At 42.1% G+C, this 23,485-nt stretch overlaps 1 protein-coding gene across 1 annotated transcript in view; it reads right to left on the reverse strand.

The window, feature by feature from the left end:
- Window positions 1-21,111, reverse strand: part of stag1a (STAG1 cohesin complex component a) — a 44,274-nt gene extending 23,163 nt beyond the window's left edge. Inside the window, exon 1 of the mRNA XM_006637697.3 lies at window positions 20,918-21,111. The gene's annotated coding sequence lies outside the window, so the exon portion shown is untranslated. The remainder of the gene's footprint in view (window positions 1-20,917) is intronic.
- Window positions 21,112-23,485: the final 2,374 nt, after the last annotated feature.

A 23,485-nucleotide genomic window follows, 5' to 3' on the forward strand; every position in this document is an offset into this window, starting at 1 on the left:
CCAAGTGCAAGCTTTCTAGATCATAACCTCTTGGGATCAATGTCTGTCTGTAATGACATGGAGAGCTTTACATTCTTTACAACGGTTTAAAACCAATACCATATTTATGTTTTCATACATTTTCATACATTAGAGTCCTTCCACTTTTCAGCAAAACCAGATACAGACCATCCTTCCTGAAAACAAAAATATTTTCTTAAAAGGGCACAGGAATGAGCAGGCTTCCATTTTTGTTCTCTTACATATAATGAGTTCAAAACCAAATAATACGGTGTGAATGTGTGTTTGGGGGGCAGGGGGGGAGTGAATTATAACAGGAGGGGGTTGAATTTAACAATCTGGAAGTAAGTTTCTCTGTTCATCTTAATAAAAATTCCTTTTGACTTGGAATGCTGGGACTGCAGGCCAATTATGGTGACCGCACATAAAACTATAAAATTAATTCCTATTGATCGAAAGGGAAATCCAGGGTAAACCAACAAGAGAAATTTGACACTGAACAATTTCTCTCACTAAGGTGAAACCATTAGTTGTAAAGCTTTGCCAGTTCCATTCAAAACTATTAATGCAAACCTTAAGGTAAGAATTTATAGACAGTAAGTCATGTCCCTGTACTCACTCACTGTGTGGAGGTCTTAATTAGTATTCAGACATAATTTGAATAAAGCTCTCTAGTCACTGCAGATACGAAGCTGTCCTCAGGCTCTCTGAAGAAACCTGGTCATTATTTACAATGTTTAAATAAGATTATGCCATGATTCATTGTCTGTTTCTGCATTCTTCAGTCTTCGACAAACGCAGCACTATATGATTCCTGATCTCAACAGCAATCCTGTAACTCTGGAGCTCAAGAAAACTCATACCAATACCATCTACATGGAAAATACAGGAATGAGGGCTCAAGGGAACAGAAATTAGAATTCTAGGTAGACCCTTTCAGAACTGCCTGAATGACGGGTTTGTAGTGGATCCTTGTTTCTATGTATATAATGTATTGCTTTTCCGAGTCGGAAATAGATTCCAGAATTACAGCCTGGCGAATTTAAAATAAGCAGTCATCCCTTTCTTGCCAAACGGGTTTAGAAGTTTTAGAAATAAAATCACCATCTTTGGGAATTTGCACCGAGGCATCTTTTTCAAACGCGCTGACAAATCTGTGATGGCGTGAACAGTTTTTCCTCAATCTCAGTTTACAGTTTATGCCCATAGCACCTGTGACATTTTGCCTGAAGAGTTAAGATAAAATGCTAATCGGGTTCTAACGAAACCCAACTGATGCAGAGACACCACTTCCTTTTCACTAACAATTTCTATTGAGTATCCTGGTATACTACCCTTGCATACAACCAGCAAAAAAGTGAAAAACTGGACAAGTGAAAAAACAAAAATCTCATATATGCAGGGACTCTAAGGGACCCAATGCTTTTTTATAAAGAGGAAGCAGAAACATTAAGGCTGGACGACCATGGGTGAGCCAGCCAGGGATTCAAGCACCTTTAATGGGGAAATAATTGGTTGTTTAAAAGCCTGCTCGACTCGGAACAAAACATTTCAGATGTCAGCAAGCATGAAAGAACTCAAGGGCTTTCCCAGAGGTACTTCATGATTTATGCGTTTTTTTTCTCGTTTTGAAGATGTACCACGCCGAAGACCGGAAACTTCTCGTCCAAGAGTGAGGTGCCTTTTTTTTAACAAAAAGGGCTCAAAGCCTCTCGCTCATCCAAAATCATATGATTTGCATCGAAATCTCTTCTCAGAAAGCTGCGACTCTCCCTTTTCCGTTTTTTCACTAATTCATTGCATAGTGGCAGGAATCCAGACACAAAACCACATTAGACATCTCCCTCATTAATCCCGGGACTTGCGAAAGGCTGTTAGGCAGATTGGTTGCCCAGAGTCTTGAACACTAGAAATCATTTTCCTAATGAGCTGTTAAAAAAACGAAAGCTAAAAGGGCAAATGACAATTTTCTCAATTTTCTATTTCTCAATTCCTCCCACAAGTTCAAGCCAATTATTTTTACAGTGTTATTCCACAGCAGAAACGGCTCACCACACATACAGAAACATTATGCTACTAGAAGGTGCCACTGATACAGATCTGGAGAGATGTTTTGAACTGGAATGAGTTTGCCTTCACTTTGTCTAGACTGCTTATATAAAGTTACTAGGATCACAAAAACCTGGACATAGGTGAAGCTGCACCAAAATTTTTCCGGCTCATTTTACACAGGAAAAATAAACAACTTCGCTTTATCATTTCCTTACATTTTATTTTAGAACCAAAAAACTTGATTCTAAGAAACCTGCACAATTCACAATGTTACATTAGTCAGCTCTGACGTGCTATAAGAAACAAAAAAATAAAACTTGATGCAAATGCTAGTATACTGTATTTTACACAGGAGAAGAAGCCGTGACTTGTTATATGACGTGCAGGATCACCACTGTCTGTTAACAGGTTATCTGGCTCAGGCTGACAAAGCTTGCTTTGGAAAGGTAGAAGGAAAGGGGTTCACTGGGATACCTCTGCACATCTCATTTTGCCCCATTTATAATATGGCTCAGGTCTGGGGATGAATTCTCCAGCCATCACCACAGGGAGAACTCCCCTCCCCCTAAAACAGAGGACAGCAAATCTCAATTATTCATCACTTCAGAAGACTGCTAGGGAGCAAACTATTTTGTGTTCCAAGCTACCTTTCTAAATTATACATCACCTCTTGTCTCAAACCATCAATCTAATTAGAGAATTTATTTCTTCTTAGTGCCATCTTCCATCTGCCATTCCTAAAGAAGCAGTCAAGTTAATATTAAAACAGACCACAGTACAAACCTCATTTAAGCCAATGGCATGAAATCCACCTTGTTTTTAATTCAAGCGCAAGTCTATCCAGTCTTAGAATTCTATACCTAGACAGAACTGTTTATTAAACAAAACGGCTCTGCAGATGGTGCTTGATGCTGCAAATAAAACTCCCAAGTCCATATCAAGATGTCAGGTTCTGTAAATTCATCTCAATTTTCTGGCTCTTTTTTTACATTTCTTCTGGCAAATTGCAAAGCAGCAAACACTTCACAGACCTAAATTCATCAGGGAGCTGTTATCTTTCCACATGTGAGGGTCACCTCTTTCCTACAGAATAGAACAATTATTCTTCATTTCTCCCACTTCCACACTGAGTGACACTGTATGAAACTGAATGCATTACAATACATCTACAAAAAGCAACCGTGACAACACACATTTAGCCTCCAACTGTAATTTAAAATGCATTTATGGAACACACAGTACATAAAATTTCATAAGAATGGCATTTTACGCACAAATCCCCACTAATAACAAAGTAACTGCTTTGCCAACATAAATATATAGCGCTATATAACTGCAAAGTATTTTACCGATTTTATAGCCAGGGTTTTTGTAAAAATGTTTCAAAACTTGGCACAGCCCAGAAGCAGCAGTATGTTTTTCCATCAAGTGTCTTCCCATTTATCTGCGTGAAGGTAAGGTATTGTATAGAAAATGGGAAAGAATAGAGCCAGGATCTGTTTTCATACCAGCTAATTCAGTACAAAGACAATAAAGGCTCAGAGCTGGTTTGTGTTAGACCACTCGAGACAGCAGTCAGAGCTGGAACAAATCATTGCAATTACACAGCGTTATTAAAGTAATCATATGCACATTAAGCATGCCTGACCTTGAGAGACCTCGTAAGGAAAAAAGCAAGGGTGTCTCTAAAGAGAAACCAGAGGAACAAGAAAAGGAAGGCACAGAGAAAAGGAACGCAGCAGGGAATGTACACAACAAGCTTAGGTTTTAGGGGTCTTTCAAGAGATATCTCTTTAACGGATCCATACAGTGAGTAGCTGCCCAATACTTCACAGTATTGTTTTCCACAATCTACCCTTAATACCTATCAGGCAACTGCTGGCTCGCTCGGAGCACCAGCCACTCAGATTCATGTGGAGACTCCGCACATCAATGAGCACTTCCTGTTGATCTCTCACTGACGGCAGATTTCAACACACTTGAGGATCAAGTCCTGCCTCAAATATGCAAGTGCAGCCTTTGGCTGTCTGAGGAAGAGGGCTCTTCAAGATCAGAACACCAGATCCAAAACCAAGCTATGGGTCTGGCGAGCAGCTGCAGCCATCACCCGCCACTATCGAGTCGAAAAAACATACTGAGGATGCCTCAAGGTGCAGGGGAAGCATTACAGTTATTGCCTGTGAAAGCCCCTTCACATATAAACCAAAAGACAAGACAATCCAACGAGTGGTCACTCTGACGCGATGACAGTCCAACATCAACACCTCCATGCCCATCACGGAGAACTCCAGATTCCCAAATCAGATCTCACATCTCAGCACTTTGAAACTGTACAGTAACAGGAGACTGAAAACCAACGGAAAGGCAGTAACAGCAGGCCATGAACCGGGGAAACAACCCAAGCCCATGGCCCCAATGTACAAGGAAGCACATGTCTGAAATGGAACAATCTGTCCGAGCTGTCCTTGTGAGCCGTCTCTGGACCCACAGATCACAGAGGACAGAGGACAATCAACGCAGAGGAATTCCAAGAGTATAATTACTTGCTTAATAGTACCTGAAGCAAATAAGTTCAGGTGTACTATAAATAGATAGTTTAAGCTTTAACTGAGCTGCATTAAACACACATGAATTGTTTTGCAATTAGACTGTAAGGCACTACATAGAATTGTGAGTTTATACCCGTGATTACTAATGGGGAACCGAACACCTATACATGTTCAACACGTGTACTATTTCACAGCTCTGGAGGTGTATGTTGCCTCAGCAAATGTTGCCATTTAGAAACATTAGCAAAAAAAGCTGAGAAGACAATGCATTGCATAACTTTTTTTTCCTTAACTGAGCAGGTAGATTTCCATAGTTGTTTTCATACTTGTTATGCTGATCCCTAACAAGTCCTGTGAAAAAACACTGACAGGTGCCTCTAAACAAATTAACTTTGCACAGTTGCCCAGCTATAAAGAATCTGGTTCACTCTCGCTGCACTGTTTGGTTTGTAAAAGAAGTCAACAAAAAAGCCATTATCAGCACTTTTACAGTCTCGCTATAAGACAGGCAATTTACAGAAGAGAAGAAACTCTATATATACTGCATCTTGTTGCTTTACTTTGACAAACGACTGGTTTACATTCTTAGTGAAATTACATTTTATAAAACATTCAGAATTAGTATTATATACACAAACACCCCATAAACCATCTACCACATTTTAACTCATGTTCAGTCGCATGCCAGTTACGGCTCATGTTAGATCGTTCAGATCTCACCCTTTTAAATGGATAAAAAGTACATAAATATTTGGCACGGCTGACTCTGTATTGTTCTAGGAAACGGCAATGGCTTTCCTCAAAACAGACAAAGCCTGACAGGATAAGAATCTATTCCTGCGATTTAAAAAAAAAACTTTTTTCAAACTTCTGCAAGCTGCAGTGTGTGGTTTCCTACAAATGGAAAAAATCGCCAACTCTAACAAGAACTACAGGGAGCTTGGAGCTGTGAACAGTAAGATAACAGCGTTTGCAGGGAACCAGAGAATCCAACCAAAAATTCCTTTCACAGCAGCCCCTGAGAAAAGGAAACAGTGCTCGGACAGGCATTATTGTTTTAAACAATCAGTCCCAGAGACACCTTCTCTGAGAGTGGAGGAACTGGGACTGATCACTAGCTTTATTGCTCATTATTTTAACACCAGTTAATTAAAGCAAATCGTTAATTTTCTTTGACAGCAAGTTTAAGTTAGTTACTTTTAACAAGTTGTCACTGTGCAAGCATCAGTGCCCCTCTTGGCATCATAAAAACGCAGTCATGGCAACTCAGAGGAGAAGACTGGTCATACTACTGCTCTTGACCCTCCTTCTCTTACACCTCTTCCTCATGGCCTCAGAGCACAAGAGGAGGGAAGGGAAAATGAATTCAAACTGCAAAGGCTTGACTGCATCGACCAAAACAAAAAAACTCCTTAATGAAAATTCTTTGGTGTCAATCTGCCCTGGTATTTCAGTGTGTGCAAGAACCATCTCCAAGAACACTCGCAGTCAGAACTCCAGGATAAAAAAAAATAATGTAAAAACAGCAAACTGAGGATAAAAGGTCCCCTTTCAGCTTGTAACTGTCTTATATGCTCACTGATCTCTCCAGCATGCTATTCTCTGTAGTCAGCCAATCAAATCAGACGAGGAGCTTGTGACCTACAAGAGGGTTACCATGGCAATGCCTGCCTTCTGGAATACATGTCATGCATGTTAAGTGCCTTCCAGACACACACACAGGCACACACAAAATGCCTTGGACTGTACCATTAAACAATCTGTGAAAGCTAAAGAGGACCCTCAAAAGCAATAGGAAACACCGCAGCAAAAAATGCATGCTTTAACTGTTCCATTCAGAAATCTCCAGGACATGAGACACAAACGTGAGAGCTAACCATTTAGAAATGTGAGGTAAAAATGGTACAGTCTGGTATGTACCCTCGGATTAAGCTCTTGATTGATGATAAAAATAGCTGCTAGCTTTCGCGGTCTTTATTTAGTTCAAGAAAGTATGTTAAGAGCACCTCCTGAATGACCCCATGCTAGGAAAACTCGAGTTCAAGAACAGCACTACGTTGATAACCCCCCCACACTTATTCAAACAAATCAAGCCTATTTCTTTCACATCAATGAAAACATTACCTCATCTGAAACAAAGGGGGAAAAAAATAAATAAAGCAAGGGGTGTAAAACACAAGTGGATTGGGAAGCAAGGAGCTCCAGAACTGAACCCGGGAACTCGATCAGAGCCGTCAGCTCTGGCATCCGTTCAGGAGTTCTCTCCCGCGGAGGCAGCCACAGATGTCTAATCCACCTCGCTGCGAAATCCGCGGCTAATCACGGCTCCGCGTGTTAATCACCCCGAACCTGGAAGGCTTTTGCTCTGAGGAGGGGGAGCAAGGCGGAGCGCGCGCGGAGACGCGTGGGGGGGCGAGGCAGGCCACCGCGGTGCCCCGGGAGCAGCCGGCAAAGCCAGAGCCCGACATCTGCCAGGGACCGCAGGTCGGGGAGGCGCTGGCCCGGGCCGGAGCCCCAGGGGACCGGACAGGAGAGCCGGAAAGAGCCCCGGGCCGCATCACCACAGCTCCCCACCCTGCCAAGGGGAGGTCCGGCCGTCAGCACTCGAAACACAGGAGCCCCACCGGTCAAGAGAAGAACAAACACGCCGACGCACCGAACCCGAGAGCCCGAGAGCTGGTTCACAGGCATCAGCTGGCCTCCAACGTCTTTGGGCGTCTTAGCACGTACTTCGGTGGGTGCGAAGTCCTTTGCAAGCACGACACCCAGCTTGCTCTTTCACCACGACTGAGAAATTCACACACGTCAATGACGCTTACGGATTCGAAATAAACTTTGCAATATGACTAAGGCAGCGCCAGACGACACAACAAGAGGTGGGTGACGGCACTAAAAACTGAGGATTGGCAGTTGCAATGGAAAGTGTCAGAGATCTGCAGCCTTTTTTCGGGGACTGAGGTGCAGAAGTGTTTCTGAAACTCCAGTCACATGGAGTGCACAAACGTATTACAACTGATAACTTTCTAGATGCCATATCAAGTTCTACCTGCTAATGTTTGCAGTTAACAATATAATGTCAGAAATTACAGTCCAGTGCAAACCTTTTACAGCCTAGCCTAGAAGCTAGGTCCCGAGTTTAGTGTGGGATTTTAAATCCTAAAAGATATAACTTACATGATCAAATGCTACTCCCACAAGGGTATTAGTTCAACTCACTTTAGTATGCAGACAAGTTAGTATCCCACTCATAAAAACTAATTTTTCATTTTACAAGGAAAATATTGCCTGTCCCCATTTATGTTTGTTCCTGCTAGAAGAATCATATGTGTAACCGTGGAAGAGTCCCTGTTCTGCTCATCGCTTTAATTAAGACAACTAAAGAAAAACAGAAGTTGAACTGACTGCAGCCATGTTGCTCCCCCGATCAACACAGCAGGATATTTAAATCAGGTGGTATTGAAATGCAGTTCACTTCTGACTAACTTTCAGACCTTTGTGGTCTCACACTTCATATTACTCTCTGCAGCCAACGGGGGCTGAAAGCTTCGATTTCTTTCACTTTGCATGGACAACCCCACCCCAACATCTGAACAGACCAGTAGAAGACTCAAACATCATGAAGTAGCCGGAAACTCACATTAATAATCGGTTTTATTAATTTGGGAGATGGAGGTGTAATCAGACTCTCAATCCCCTTTCCACAAAGACAAGGAGGGTGGTGCAGATGTTCCTAGCTCCTGGGAAAACTAGGGAAACAAATTCAAGAGAACGTAAAGCAAAGTCAGATATAAAGTGCAAGCTTTTCAACTTGCTTTTTATTTCCCAATCCACGCTGCCTTCCAATTCTTCGGTCCTGGGTTCGATTCCAGACAGGGGAGCCTTCCATGGGGAGCTGGAAGCTTTTCTCTGGGTACCCTGGTTTGCTCTCACCTCACAAAGAGCTAGGGGTGGGGTGGGTGCACCTGTGACCTGCGATGGACAGGCATCCTGCCCGGGCTGTACTCCCACCTCAAGCCCTGTCCTGTCCGGGAAGCATAGCTTCTGGATTGCTGCAGCCTTCACCAGGAACAAGGACTGATGGATAATGAACACTCATCACAAAGGACTGTTTTCCTTTCATGTGCTTGCAACTTACGCTTGTTGGAATTTGGGAATGGTTCATTTCCTCCATATTCTTACTGGTAATATGATATTGGCCAGTGCTGTGTTCAGATATATGTTAAACCAGCCATGTTTCTGCAAATGATCAGCTTGGCCAGAAACATAATCAGTTCATATCATCAAGGCTGAAACAAGAGGCACTCCTTTACACAAAGAGTTGTGGGAGACTAGAACAACCCAACCAAAATGTTGTATCCAATACCCTAGATTCTTACAGAAAAGGCTGGATAATATTCTTGGGTCAATTATCTACTTAAATTCAAATAAAGAGCCTCCCTTCCTTTATAACTTTTTTTGACAACATTCTATGCTCAACCTTTTAACATATACACACTTCATGCAGCAAATCGGAGATGCTAAGAAAAAATAAAGCACAAAGCTTTTCTGTGCTTATCTCAGATCTCTGAGCGAGCAAGACTCAACGAGTAGCTGAAGGAGGTAATGTATCCCCAGAGGTTTCCTGAAAGGTTTTTATTGGTGGCATGAACAACTAAATAGTGAATAAATATCTGGCTAATAGATCTTGGGAATGAATGAGACGTTTAAAATTAAGTTAATTTTACCAAAATGGCTTCAATGAACCAAACACTTAAGTGTAGACTACTTCGACTAAACCATATTTGAAACATTTTTATTGCAACGAAATGCAAAGATTGGTAACTATGAAACTAATGCAGACAATTGACAATCCAAGCACTTTTTCTTTAGAATAATGTGGGATTTAAAAGTGTTCACTGTATGGTATTCAATAATGGATATTCTGCCTAACTATAAAAAAAGAAATAAAGGTAAATTCCATTTCCAAGTTTATTACCAGCTCAGAATTGAAACTAATCAATAGCTTTAAAAATGCAAGATGAACCCACAAGCATTCTTACTGCATGCTGAAAGGAACTGATAGGATTATTTGCAATTGTGCTTATAAAGCTTTATTACCTTGAGTGCACAAAACATTGTGGTGATGCGTGCCAAGAAAAATATGCAAAGTCTGGTACCATAAGCTGAATATTCTACACTCATTCCCCTCCCCCAACATTTATACCACTTCTCATGTAAAATCAATCAGTGAAATTCAATGATTATCGCAGAAACCTTGTAATGCTTCCAACATCTGCCTTGAAAGCAACATTATATGCTGCAAGTTATTGAATCTCAGATTTCTGTGGCCTTCTTCCACTGGGAAAAAAATGCTTACACCAAGCCAACAAAAATGGTCACTATTATAACAATTTAAAATTAGTTTTATGCTTATGAAGGATTCCAATCTGCCACTCAGGAGAGAAATCCCCAAAGATGGATTCAATAGGATACGTTGTATAGCATGGACCTGCAACTGGAAAGAGGTTTTACAAAGTTACACCCTTATATTTAAAATGATCCTAACCACATGATTCTCATGATCGAATAAAATGCCTGTAAAAAGAATAAGAGATCAATGCGAGTGAAGGAATGAATGGAGACAGCAACTCCCAGCTGCCCTGTGTATCTGACCTCTCTCTCAGAGGAAGTTTCTTCAAACACTACCGAATGCTACCGTGTACAACTAAGAAAATACTTCTAAAGCAACATATGAAGACTTTATGTCATATCACCAGAAGCAGCAGATGACCTTAATTTTATAGCTGTCAGAGACAAACGAGATTTTGATCTTGAGATTAACCTAGTTAGTAAAACGAGTGAATAAACGGCCTGCTAGAAAAGTGGAATGGTACTGTAGTCTTCATCATGAAGACTGCAATCCACAGTGCAGTCAATATGCAGTTACCATGTGGAGAATTAAGGGAATTTTAAAAAATCACTGATCTGTTCAAGGCTAATACAGGCACTGATGATTCCTTCTTTTATGTTAAGTGTGGGCATGACTTTTTATTGACTCATGTAATAAGTGCAGCATCTGTATATATTAAATTAAACTAATTTAAGTGTTTAAATGCAGCCTTAGGGCTATTTAGCAAATTACCATCACAGACTGCATAACAGCCATCACTGTAATTCTTAAACCATGCATTTTAAAAGTGTGGAATCCTGCCGTTACCAATAGCAACAATGTTGGAAAAAATATTTTTGTTAATGGGAGAGATGGGTTCTAAAGTGTCCAAGAAACAAGCCTCATTATTTTTTCATCATAAGCCTAGTTCCCCCCCACCGCCATCACTATATCAGCTAAACAAAGCTTACAAGAACAAAACTTACCTTACTGGGGGAATTGTACATACAAAACAAAAGAAAATCCTTTAATGTTTTCCTAAACTGGATAAGGGTGAACTTTCATGACCTCTTGAGGGGCTTTCTGTTAAAACACAGGAAAGGGAAAGAAACAGACACTAACACTCCCCTTTTCAGGCCTGTAGCCAGGCAGACCATGGAAAAACTTTAACTTGCTCCCAAGTGGAATAAAGGGCCTATTCACCTGAAGGTGGAATGTTCTGGAGTCGAAGGGGGTGGGTCTGTGTCAATGATGGGCGAGGAGACTACAGTTTTCTTTAAACTTAAGAGACCTCTAAATGTCTGGAAAACACTGCCAATAGAGGAAGTGTGAAAACATTATACGATTTCTGTTTAATGCAGGAAAAGACCAGGCTGAAATCTCATGGAAATGTACACTTCAAACAACCTCCTCACCCGGACTCCTCGCATGTCTTGGAATGAACAGCGCTGCCATCAAATCCAAGAGGTTTTTTTTCCTTAAGCATCAAGAGATTTATAATGTCCCTACCTCGCAGATTCATTGCTGATAAAAAGAAAAGATCAAGAGAAACCAAATAGCAGTGCATTCTTTCCTGCAAGTTTTTCTTCACTTCAGCACTGGATGCTCTGTGTTGGACTTTCGCATGTGGACCAGCTACACCCGGATCTTCCACACAAAACACTTTACATGAATCCCTTCCCTCGGGAGGACCTGGACACATCCAAAGTTCAAGGCTGATAAGTTATCAATAGAAAGACACGGACTGTGGCAGCTGTCACGACCTTAATGCCAAAATACCACTGGAGTGGCCAGCTCAGAAGACAGGCCCAGACCATGGGCCTCTTAGCAATATTGACTAATCATTTGTGTACAAGGCTTTATCCTCAAGCCAAAGAATGATACAAAGATTCACAATGACAGAAGTTCAGTGAAGGCTTTATTTCAAAAGGAAACAATTCTTCAGATTCAAACGGGGGTACTTTGAGACATTTTGGGTCTGAATGCCTTTGTGAAACAGGTGAGAGACAGACCCTACAACGATGCGATTCTTCAGTTTTGGTCTTCCAAACCTTGAATATGCAGCTACGTAAAGCTGAAAAGAACAGCTACTGTATGTGCTAAACATACGCTAAAGCATTGAGTGTACATAGTATACAGCAAAGAGGAAACCACCTTTACAGTTACAAATGTATCAACACAAACAGGCTATCAGAGACAAGTCAACAAACAAAACTTATAACCCTGCCTTCATACACCGTTCTGTGTCCATACGTTGGCAGTCCTTAAATGAAACAGTAGACTTCATTTTTAGAAGGATTTCAAGACATTCACATAACTACCATGCATAAACTGAAAGGCAGGGAAGCAAAGAAGCAGCCGATCTGCTTTCCGATAAGATCATAAACAGGCCGGTGTTCTCCTAAATGAGCTAATTCTATGGAGTTATTTCTCTAAGCATTTATCACCTTATAAATGGCTCCTACAGCAACAGGACTGAATCTGCCACACAATGGCATCACAGAAAGTACAAGGCTTCGACCAAAAAATAAATGTAAAGTCGAGATCTTGAAAATGCTCTGCTGTAAGACAAGTGGCAAACATGACACAGTTCCCCGGAGAGCAGCAGTAATATAACTGTGGTTTCTTGCTGTATGATCGACTAAATGAATAACAGCACATTGCAGAGCTGTAGGCGGTGTGAAAAAAAGAAAGCTGCTGGACTGGGATGTACCCAGACGAAAGTCACACTCGACCTGTCTTGTCCGAGCTGCTTTCCTCTCAGTCTTCGCACGTCACCTGGATGGTTTCCCCACTCAAGACTGGGTGCAGTCCTGACTACATGATGGGAGGCTTGGGCTGTATTTCCAACATCTTAAAACGATACACACGCTGTTCCAGCCAGAGCAAACTGTACCATCCACCCACTCAACAAAGGGTAAAAAAAAAACACACTCAAAGGCACATCTGGCGAGAAGAAATGAGACTTTTATCTTTACACCAAGAGTTGCAGGGCTGGGGAACAAACCTTTGGCAAAACTGACAATGGTAGCCTCGAAGGAACAGCAGGACGATTTCTGAATTTAAGAAATGAATACTTTCTTAGTTACAAGAAATGTATAAGCTTCCTCCTGTAATCTACTCAATGATTAATCGTGTCACCACAACCTTCTTAGCCGAGGATGGAGAAATAATGGAACTTATTCAAAATCCACCTAAAAGCCGAGAGAGTATTTGAGAAAAGACTTTGGCAAAATGTTTCTGGTAGTGTCAGTATTAATAAATCACTCACCTGCTTGTTTAAATATAACATTTAAGTAATACACTACACTTAACCTCTGTTTAAGCGTGGTTCGTTCTGAACTCCGTAGAGCAGTTAATACATTTTATTACTTCAGGAAATCCCTGAGCTTTCAGAGAACAAGAACAGATTTAGAGTGTTAGTCTACAGTACAGTTTTCGTTGCTAATCTAGAAAGAATAAAAACTGGTAGGCTTAAACCTTAACTTCCCTATCTTAATTAACTAACCTTAACATGAACCAATGTTTCACAAAAAGACATTAGAAAGACTAGAAATGAACCTTTGGGGTTTTCTGTGCTTACATCTACCACATGCTTGTTTAACAAAAGTCCAGGATCATTAAGTATATTAAGAAGCAGCCGACTCTATTGTGTTTGGATCCTCCCCTAAACCAAACCCATGTTTTAAGCAAGCAGTCCAGTCTCTAAGGTCTCATAGAGAAGGAAGAGTCCTGTTCGTCCCAGTTCATCGCTAGCTGGTTGAACAACAAGGCAACAATCCTAGCCATTTATTAAGTGCATAAAAAAAAAGTAGATCAAATGCATAACAGATCAAGACAGACACAGAAAAGCGATAGGGCCCAAACCGAATTAACAACAAATGAGTAACACTGCTCCTAAAACAGCCTCCAGGCTAATATCATGTTAACACACGCACAAACAGTGTGGCTCCAACCCAGGCGACTATGACAACCTTCATACCAGCTTTAATCGGTCTTGTACACAGCAGCGTTTCAGCATAAGTGCAATGCAATAACCTTTCCACCCATCTACTCCTGCATAAAGACAATTTCTGCGCCTACAAAAGCACAACTTCCCACACTTTCATCAAACCCTTACATTAAGGATATTATCGCATTTTCCCCATTTACAGCACAGCACTGATAAGCTGCTTTAAATCACCTCTTTCGCAATCCAAGCACTCTGTGCTGAAAGATGGCATTCTGAAAGTTGTATAATGTTAAAGGAGTTCTGTCTGTGACTTGACAAAACAAATAACTCTGAAAAGAAAAGGCTCTCTAGGAAAGTTTACTCAAATAGTTCAGCCTTCCTGTGACAAAGCCTTTATTATCAAAAGGCTTTGTGTAAAAAGTAAGCTTTGACGAGCTATTTTATCTAACACTGGACAGTACTACAAAAAGCTCAAGTAAATGTTTTACAGCTAATAAAATACATGTTGCATACAGGTATGTCAACAGGCATGTTATCGTGGAATAGCCAATTAACATAGCTGGTAAATTAAATGGTTTCCATTGCTAAAAACTGATCATTCCAGACTCAACTGAAAAACAAAAGAATCCGATAAAAACTTTCCAACTGCTATGATTCATCTAGTTGTCTCAAGTTCATATTACTGAGGTGTTCCAAACTCCTTTCAGTAATCTTCACTGGCAAAACATGCAGACGAAGGAAAACCGGAAAGCTTTGGCATCAGAGAAATGGAACGTGAACATTTACTGTCTTTCAGAACACCTGGTAATCAAAACTGCTATCGTACGGCTATACACCCCCCGCAATCCACAATTCAAGCACTTTCAAAGCTACACAGAAAATTACCATGATTTAAATGGTTTGACTTGGCCATTTCATTGCTTGGGCTGTTTAAAAATACTCCTAAACAAGTTTAGAAAAGAAGCCGATTCAAACACACACCTGAGTAAATGCCATATGCCCTAAGGCTAATGTTTAGTACGGTGCTTGGTAAAGTGTGCGATAATTACTTCGTCTCAAATCCCATAAAATTTCCAGTCAGGTTGGAAAGATTCCACCTTACAAGAAATGCAGTCCAATGTTGTTGTAATGGAAAAGAACGGACGAGACAACCACAGATCCTCCTGAGAACTGGAACGATTGGAAATTTTGCCCCATTGAGATCACTAATGGTTGAGTGGTAGAGTCCCAGCCTGTCAGGAGAACTGCGCGTCTTACCCAGAGAGAGAAGCGTTATTGGCATTTTCGGGCTTGCCACATGGCATGAACAAGAGATGCCACCAAAGGCCCAACAACAGGCAGAGAGGTCCAGATGGAGGGAATGATGCAATGATCTCGCACAGAGGTAAGAAAGCTACCAAAGCAGTAGAAAAGGAAGAATTCAACTTCTTTTCAGCTAAAGCAGTGGCTCCCAGTTCTGGTCCTGGTGACCCACACACCTGCTGGTGTTTGTTCCAGCCAAGCCTGAGCTCTCAGTAACACAATTAAATAAGAATCATTGACTTAATGATAAGATTATTTTGAGCTGCTTGTTCCTGGCCCTTAAAACATATTGGTGCTTTGACTGCTGTATTTTGCAAGCGAAATAAAATTCCAAACTTCTGACTAGAAACAAAATGCAAGTATTCCAACAAAGCACCCTTGTAGAACAATAGAGGCCTCAACTATCCGATGAAGGATGGGATGGGATGGGATGAAAACCAGCAGGTATGCAGGACCCAGATTGGGAACCGCGGAGCTAACCGTAGAGTTTTAAAAGAAGGAGTCCAACACATAACTCTAGCTCAGTCCAAGAGCAAGGCCATCCTTGTCATAGATCAATACTAAAGAGTGAAAGGATCGAAGCCCTGCTAACATCAACAAACAAACATTTAATCACACACGTCGGTGGCAAAATGAAACAGCTGGCCAGTTTCACTTGAGTCCAATGAGATCCTGCACCATTTCCAGAAGAGTGGACAGCACAATCATGCGATCTGTGCCCTCCTGAGAATCAGTTCAGTAACAGTTTATAAAGTCCTTGAATTTAAAAAGTGAAAAGGCCTATTTGCTTCCTTTCCACCTTAATCGTACCCTCCATCTTTCGTTTGCCATCTGCATCAAAATCAAAGAGCATGCTAACTGCAAAACCTGACTTTTATCTCCCCGCTGGGGCTAAACTTAGAAGCTCAGCAACTGCATATATTTAAGGTACCAGGACCAAAAAAATATGAAAAGGAAAAACCATGAAGAAAGAGAAACGTATGACCATCGTGGATGAACAGCAACAAAACAATACTCCGAACTGAGTTCAAATATTACTAATTCTGCCTAAACAGGAAAGCTGGACGGTTATTCAAAACGTGTCTTCTACATACTTAGTCACAGAAATCGGAATAGTCTCAAACACGCTTAAATTAACACCAGCACAGTTTTCAAATGTTCCGTTAAACTTTTTTTGTTCAGGTTCAATCAGATGCCTACTATTACAAGCATATGCAAGGCTCTCACTTTGTCATAGTTATCTATTCAACTTTATTTAACCTTTTACTGCATCTCCTTCAGATCCTCACTTAAGGAAATGGGGTACAATGACAAATTTTAACTTGGCATGAAGTATCCGACTTCATCATTAAAAGTGACATTGTATTCTCTGTCGTCTAACATCGCAGTACATATATACAGTAGATTCCCGTAGGGAATCTTAGAATAGAACAGCTACTGTTCACGCAAGACAGAAGAAAGGATTCACCTGCCTCTAATCTCCTCGGAATTACAAATGGGTTACCTAATGGCCCCTGATATTTGTACAAGAGAAAAACAATGCTGCCCACTGCACAGTGAAAAGCAAGGACATTAGAAGAGAGGAGGAACATCCCTGTCTTGTATCACAAGAAAAAAAACAGTTTCAGATTCACAAGAGCTGGAACTCTCTCCAGTTTTCCCAACTGCTGAAACGTGCAACAAAAGGACCGGGAATAAATAACTGAACAGCACTCCCCCACACATACATACCCTACCCTGCAATATTGCTGTGAATTCTGAGGAGACGGTTCTGTGTTCACTGGTCCACGTTTCTGGTCTTATCAAAATGAATGAAAACAAGCAATACAGCAGGCTCACATAATCAGCCACAAAATGTATTTTTGTCATCCGCTTGAATCCTGGGACATTAATTCAGTGGTCTTAAATTTCTGGGTAAAAGTCTCATTGCCAACGAAAAGAAAACTCAACATCAAAGCATCTCTAATGGCTTCAAGTTTGCAGTAAATGAAGCAAGCTGCCCAAGTCACAGGACGAGGTACAGTATAGCAGTGGAGCAGATACTGAATTTGCAGCAGTCAAGGAACTTAACACCTAATTCTGGAAGCAACACCTGACATCTCAGCCAATATGTGCTGCCCTCTCAGACAGGACACGGACTGGTTTAACGGCTTCCATTCACCTTCCTGAGCTCTGCAGCATCCAAAGGAGTCACTGAGAACGACTACAGAGCCCAAAATAATTTTAAAAAATGAGGCAGTATAGAATTTGAAGAGCGAGGTGAAAGCTTTAGTTTGTGATGCAAGCACCAGTGAGCAGCACCCTGCATTGTATCCGTTTGCCAGGGCTGTACAGTAAACAGGTGGCCATTGCTCCTTCATTCCAAGTATTACGACTAGTCACACAAAACACACCCTCAGTCATTACTCACGCATGCTCCCTGTCTGACAAGAAGAGGTTAAGGGCAAATGAAAGCCTGTGCCACTTGCACACTAGTCTCTACTGCTACTCTACTCTTATTTTTTTTTCCCACCCCAATATCTAAACCTCCATCTCTGCACGACATCTGCCTTGTGCAACTCACACTCGGCCCCGTTTCCTGAGCCGGCAGATTAAAAATAGCTGAAGTCATCGTTACAAGAACTCAACCCTGATCTACACTGGCGCTGCCTGCCAAACCGAATGCATACCCTGTTAAATGTTACGCAACGCGAAAGGACGCAAAACAGTATGCTGGCAGATGAAGTTCTTCCTTTTTAAGAACAGCACTGAAAGCATCACAACAATTATACCTTGGAAACCTAATATTTGTTTTTTTAACTCAGAACATGTCAACAGAAGGGAAGCTATTTGAGTGCCATTTAAGGACAACTGTACCACATAACTGAGGAGTTACTGTGCAAGTGGCCACAAGAAAAATCTGTCACTGAACTACTGAAAACAATCAAGGATCTCAAGATCTGATTGAATCTTTCGATGCACCGTCTTGTGTAACCTCAAACCCTATTTAAAAACCTACAGAAAACCAGGTTAAAGGCAAGAATTCTATTTTTAGGATCCAAATATTTCTGACCAGCAATTTACATGCTGATCATGATGTCCAAAGTCACAAGCAGCCATCTGGATTTCATCATTTAAATATTGCCACATCCCTTCAGACAGACAGCAATCACAGCCACTACAACAGAATTTCTAAACAACCATTTCAGAGGCTATCCCACAAGTAGCCAAAACAGCCATACCCCCATACCTTGATTAAGGCCTACCTGGCTCATTTGGCAATGCCACGCTGAAATCAAGCTCTGAGAACGCGCGTAAGCATGATACTTCACACCATCTTGCCACAGAACACATTTCTTCCCGTTAATGTACCATATCAAGATCTTGAACTAGCAACGAGTGGGGTTTATTTCGCTACATACCACCAGGTAACACAAGCTGAGAAAACAGTTCAATCAGCTTAATGTTCAAACGGTACAAAAAAAAAGTAGATGCATAATTAATAATAATAATTGCTTACACTTATATAGCGCTTTTCTAGACACTCCACTCAAAGCGCTTTACAGGTAATGGGGACTCCCCTCCACCACCACCAATGTGCAGCATCCACCTGGATAAGGTAGTCTGGGGCCTAATAAATTTCATAAAGTTATCGAACACTGTTGTCAGTGTGCTAGTTTTTGACTTACCAGCCACAAATGAACAGCAGAACACCTGAAGGACAACCATAATGTGAGGAGAGGGTAAAATGGGGCTCCAGAAGAGAGACACTGACACGCCATCCAGCCTCAATCCCTTTCCTACAGTTAACAGGTCCCGTGACTGCTGAGCTTAATTCAAATCTCATTTCACAGCCAGTCCGGACAGGTGTGAACCCAACCACCTGGTCTCACAGGCTGCAGTACCTGCCGAGCTAACGAATAAACCCAAGCAAGGAAGCTAAACGGAATTTGAATGGTTTTAAATAATGGGCTGTGAAATCAAACCACGCTCTTCCTGAGGACATGTCCAACAGAAGCCGTGAGGTTTGGAATGCTATTCTGTGGCATTCCACGGCTTTCTAAAAAGGCAACAGGGGCTACACAAGGTTTGTAACGAGGAGCTGTAGAAAGAGCTTTTCTTCGTAAAATACAGATGGAGCTGAACAAAAGAATTCTGCAACGGGCAAAAAGAAAATAAGAGGAGCACAAGGGGAAAAAAGGGGCTACGTCACACTTCTTAACCACGGTGTCTGCAGATCTTCTCCAGCAAAGAACTACAACAGCAATAAAATGGACTGGCTCTCTGCAGCTACTGTAGTGGCCATGTGATCTGGGGGTCTGTGTGCTTTGGTGCCAACAGAATGCAAACAACACTTTACACACAACACTCGAGTTATCCCACCACTCCCCCCGTGGCAGTGAAATATGAAAGAACTGCAGAGATACATACAAACTAACTCAGCCAAAAGTTCCAAACACAGGAATCCCAGCTTCCCTGCTGAATGAAACACTTCACACAACTTAAGGTGGCGATGCACACAGCCCCAGCACCTCCAAGGTCACAGGTCCAGACCAAAGCCCCTAGCAGGACGCGATCCTGTCGGCAAGACTGAGAACAGGCGAGGTTGAAGAGAGTGGGGCGCCAACAGCATGGGGAGCTTCATGGCGAGGCGGTGTCTGCAGTGGGCCGGGGTTGAGACACTGACTGGAGCTGAATTGTTTTAATGAAATGAGACGAATCCAGTGCACAATGGGGGTCAAAGGTCGGGGTGCGCAGAACTTGCCAACTCTCGCAAGAGGCAGGACAGCAGCCCTCCCCGCACACACACGTCTCATCAGTCCCAGGTTACAGACCCGGATTGTAAACAAATTTCCTCCCCGCCGCGTCCGAGTGCGTCTCGACCAGCGAGCACGGCCAGATCCCCGCACAGCCCCGCACAGCACGCCGCGCACCGTGCGTGTGACCTGCGGTCTCCCCCCCCTCCTCATCTCGGGACTTTAGAAGCACGTTTCCCCGCTAATTTTTCAGAAATGCACGCTGGATCTTGAGGAAGGGAGGGAAAAAAAAAAGGCAAAGGCAAAACAAATCATCAGCATGTCGTCATCTGACTCCACTTATAACACACACAAGTGCAGCGAGCTTGGTTCGAGAGACTCGTCTCCCCTTGTCTGGCGTGCAAACGGCGCAATCGTGCTAAATAAGACCCATCACCCGGTGTTTGTGTTAATACACAAACGAGCTCGCACAATGGCGATCGCGGTGAAGCCGGACACACACACACACACTACCGCAGAACAATAACCTCGCCACGGGCAGACGTTACAAAGAAACTGTAACTCCTCGGCAAGAAAGCAATAACAAAAGAGCTCCCGTCCCGAGAGCCTGGATTTCGGCTAACTAGGCTTTCTGTATGTCCGCCTTCCACGGGGGGAAAAAAAAAGACTCGTTGCATTAAAGTGGAACCTTCACGGGACACAGTGACTTTGAATTAAAAAGGGCCAACTGGATCACAGCTATTTTGGACAGTCGTGTTCACAAATGGCAATAACGAGAAATCGTTCAGATCCTTAAATAATGCAAGCGGGAAAAAGCAAAGCACATTCCCTCCTGCAGCCGCTCCCCATCCCCCACCTGCACCCTGTCTCTCCCTCTTCGTCCTCCATCTTTAATCCGCGCTCCGTCTCCCTTCTCCCTCCAGCCCGGAAAAAAAAACCCCAACCCAAACTAACTCACCTTTGCCGTCCATTCCCGGACCGTTTGCCCCTCTCCGGAAGAAAAAAAAATCGAAAATATTTTAAAAACGGCGAAGGTTTTTTATTGGAAATTGGACCGCGAGCGGAACCGCGCCTTTCAGAAGAGCAGCAATCCTAAGCCGCCATCTGGTGGCATTTTCCACAATCGAATGGCGCAATTGCAGACCGGAACCAGAGCGCCCTCTGGCGGACACAGGCGGGAACAGCAGAGGCGCGCCTAGGGGCTAAAGGGAGGGCTTGAAAGACCCCGCCGTTCATGTCAGCCAACAGAGGACACGCTGTTACGTCAGCACAGGAGGGAGGGATCCTGTGCCGAGATGGGGGTGGTGGTGATAGGGGGAGGAGGGTCATGGAGTGACAGCACCCGGTTTTGTTTGTTTGCTTTTACATTTTGTGGGAAAGCGGGATCCTGCATGGGACAAACACAAGCGGTGTTTTGTGTTTCTCCCTGGCGGCCCGGAGTGATGGTGTCCGGCGCCTGTGATGGCTGTGAAAGAAATGCAGTTCACACCAGGGGGTACAGAAACGCAAGACGTTCCAGACTCCATGAAGAGCAAAAGAAAAAAACACACAGTTTAAAACGGGGGGGAGAGAAACACTGTATTTTAAAGCAGCTTTGTGCCTGGGAGATGACTGAGGCACGGCTTGACTCACTGGCTGGGATCGTCCGTGGTCATTTGAAGGCTCAGAGCAGTGTTAGAATACGTCTTCTGTATTTCACAACTTATATAGATTGGAGCTGTCCTGTAAATTCGCTCTCCGTTTTATTATCTTATCAGTTTATTCTTATGTGATTCAAACATGCTAATTTATTATTATTTAACGATAAAGTTATCGCAGTTATGAATACATTTTTATATTTTGAGAAGTCTTGATGGTGTTTAAAGATTAATACTTAATACTGACGATAGTAGGCAAAGGTCATGTAAATAGTTGATTAGAAAACTGGATAATGGAAAGAAACCAGAGTTCAGATAAGGGGTGAGTGCTCAAACCGTTGTGATGTAAACAGTGAGGTCAAAATCTGTCTTACAACCACTCCACTTCTTCAATTTATAGTGACGATATTGATTTTGGAATAACTGAGAAGAGATGTGAAAGTACTTGGACATAAGAGAAAGGCACTGGGGAGGCCAGAAGTGGAATTTAGCCAGGACAGCAGGGTTAACACTCCTACTCTGACAGTGCCGCGGGATCTTAAAAGACCAAGCAGTCAGGACCTTGTTTATTTCTCATCCAAAGAATGGAACCTCCTTCAGTTCAAGTTCCATTCTGCCATACTGGGGCTCTGGGCTGGAAATTCTGTTCCAGAGGGAAAAGAGCCACTTTTCCACACAGCAACTGACTCGAGGCAGATAAATTAAATCCAGAAAGACTTAGACACAATTCAAGACAGGACAGGTTACTTTGTAAATGTGAATTTTGAACATAAGAAAGGACCTGCTGAGCTCATTGAGGCTCTTTACGAGAAAAAAAAAATCAATTAAAAAAGATTAATTTTTATCCACACATTATTTCACACACGTAGGGCACGAGGAGAAGCAATGAAAAAGGCAAGAATTGTGTCAGGCTATGTTGGAAAAAAGTGAGAATCTGTATTTCCCCCTCCAAAAAAAATCTTGCTGTTGAAGGAACATTCCAAAGAAGAGTCAACAGCTATGCTCTCATGTTTAAAGGAATATTCTACACTGCCAGGGAAAAATAATTTAATCTTTATTGTCTTAAACAGAGGGGACTATGAGGGAACCCGGTTAAAGTATTTAAAAAGGCAAAGACCAAATCGAGAGTGAAAGATTGCACCACAGGACAGAAGACAAAAAAATTGGATAAGTGCTTTTAAAATTTAGGACACACATTTAGAACATATTTCGATACAGAAGGTTGTTAGTGTATGCAACAGGCTAGCAGTGTTGTTGAAGATGATTCATTGGCCGCTTTCAAGACATCAGATTAGGTATTTCCACCAATAAGCTATAAGCAGCCAATTTGTCTGGTAGACAAGACAGCCTCTTGTTTGCAACCTTTCTCATTTCTTAAAGTAATAATAACAATAATTAATAATTGCTTACACTTATATAGCTATTTTCTGGACACTCCACTCAAAGCACTTTACAGGTAATGGGGACTCCCCTCCACCACCAATGTGCAGCACCACCTGGATGATGTGTGAAATTAATACACCTTATTGTTTGTGATGGGCGACCCTGACTGTAACCTAAACTGACTGCCCAGTAATAATAAACATATTTAATTTGCGCTTTTATCCAATTTATATTTCCACCAATTGATATCGCTGGGCGTTACACTGAAATGACTAGAGAAAGTCAAAGGGTTTAAGAGCAGTACTTCACCTGGTGTTAAAAACCACGGCCTTTCACTTTAAAGTGCACAGTGCTTAGACCTGCTGCACATTGCTCTTGATAAATGCAAATTGAAGCCCTATAACACCAGGAAACACAAACTGAAAATAAACTAAATACAAATTAAATCAAAACAGAAATACTACACAAATCACAGCAATAATAATGATAATATAGGTAATACTGAT

Source organism: Lepisosteus oculatus, chromosome 13 (assembly GCF_040954835.1).
Source record: "Lepisosteus oculatus isolate fLepOcu1 chromosome 13, fLepOcu1.hap2, whole genome shotgun sequence".
Classification (NCBI taxonomy): domain Eukaryota; kingdom Metazoa; phylum Chordata; class Actinopteri; order Semionotiformes; family Lepisosteidae; genus Lepisosteus; species Lepisosteus oculatus.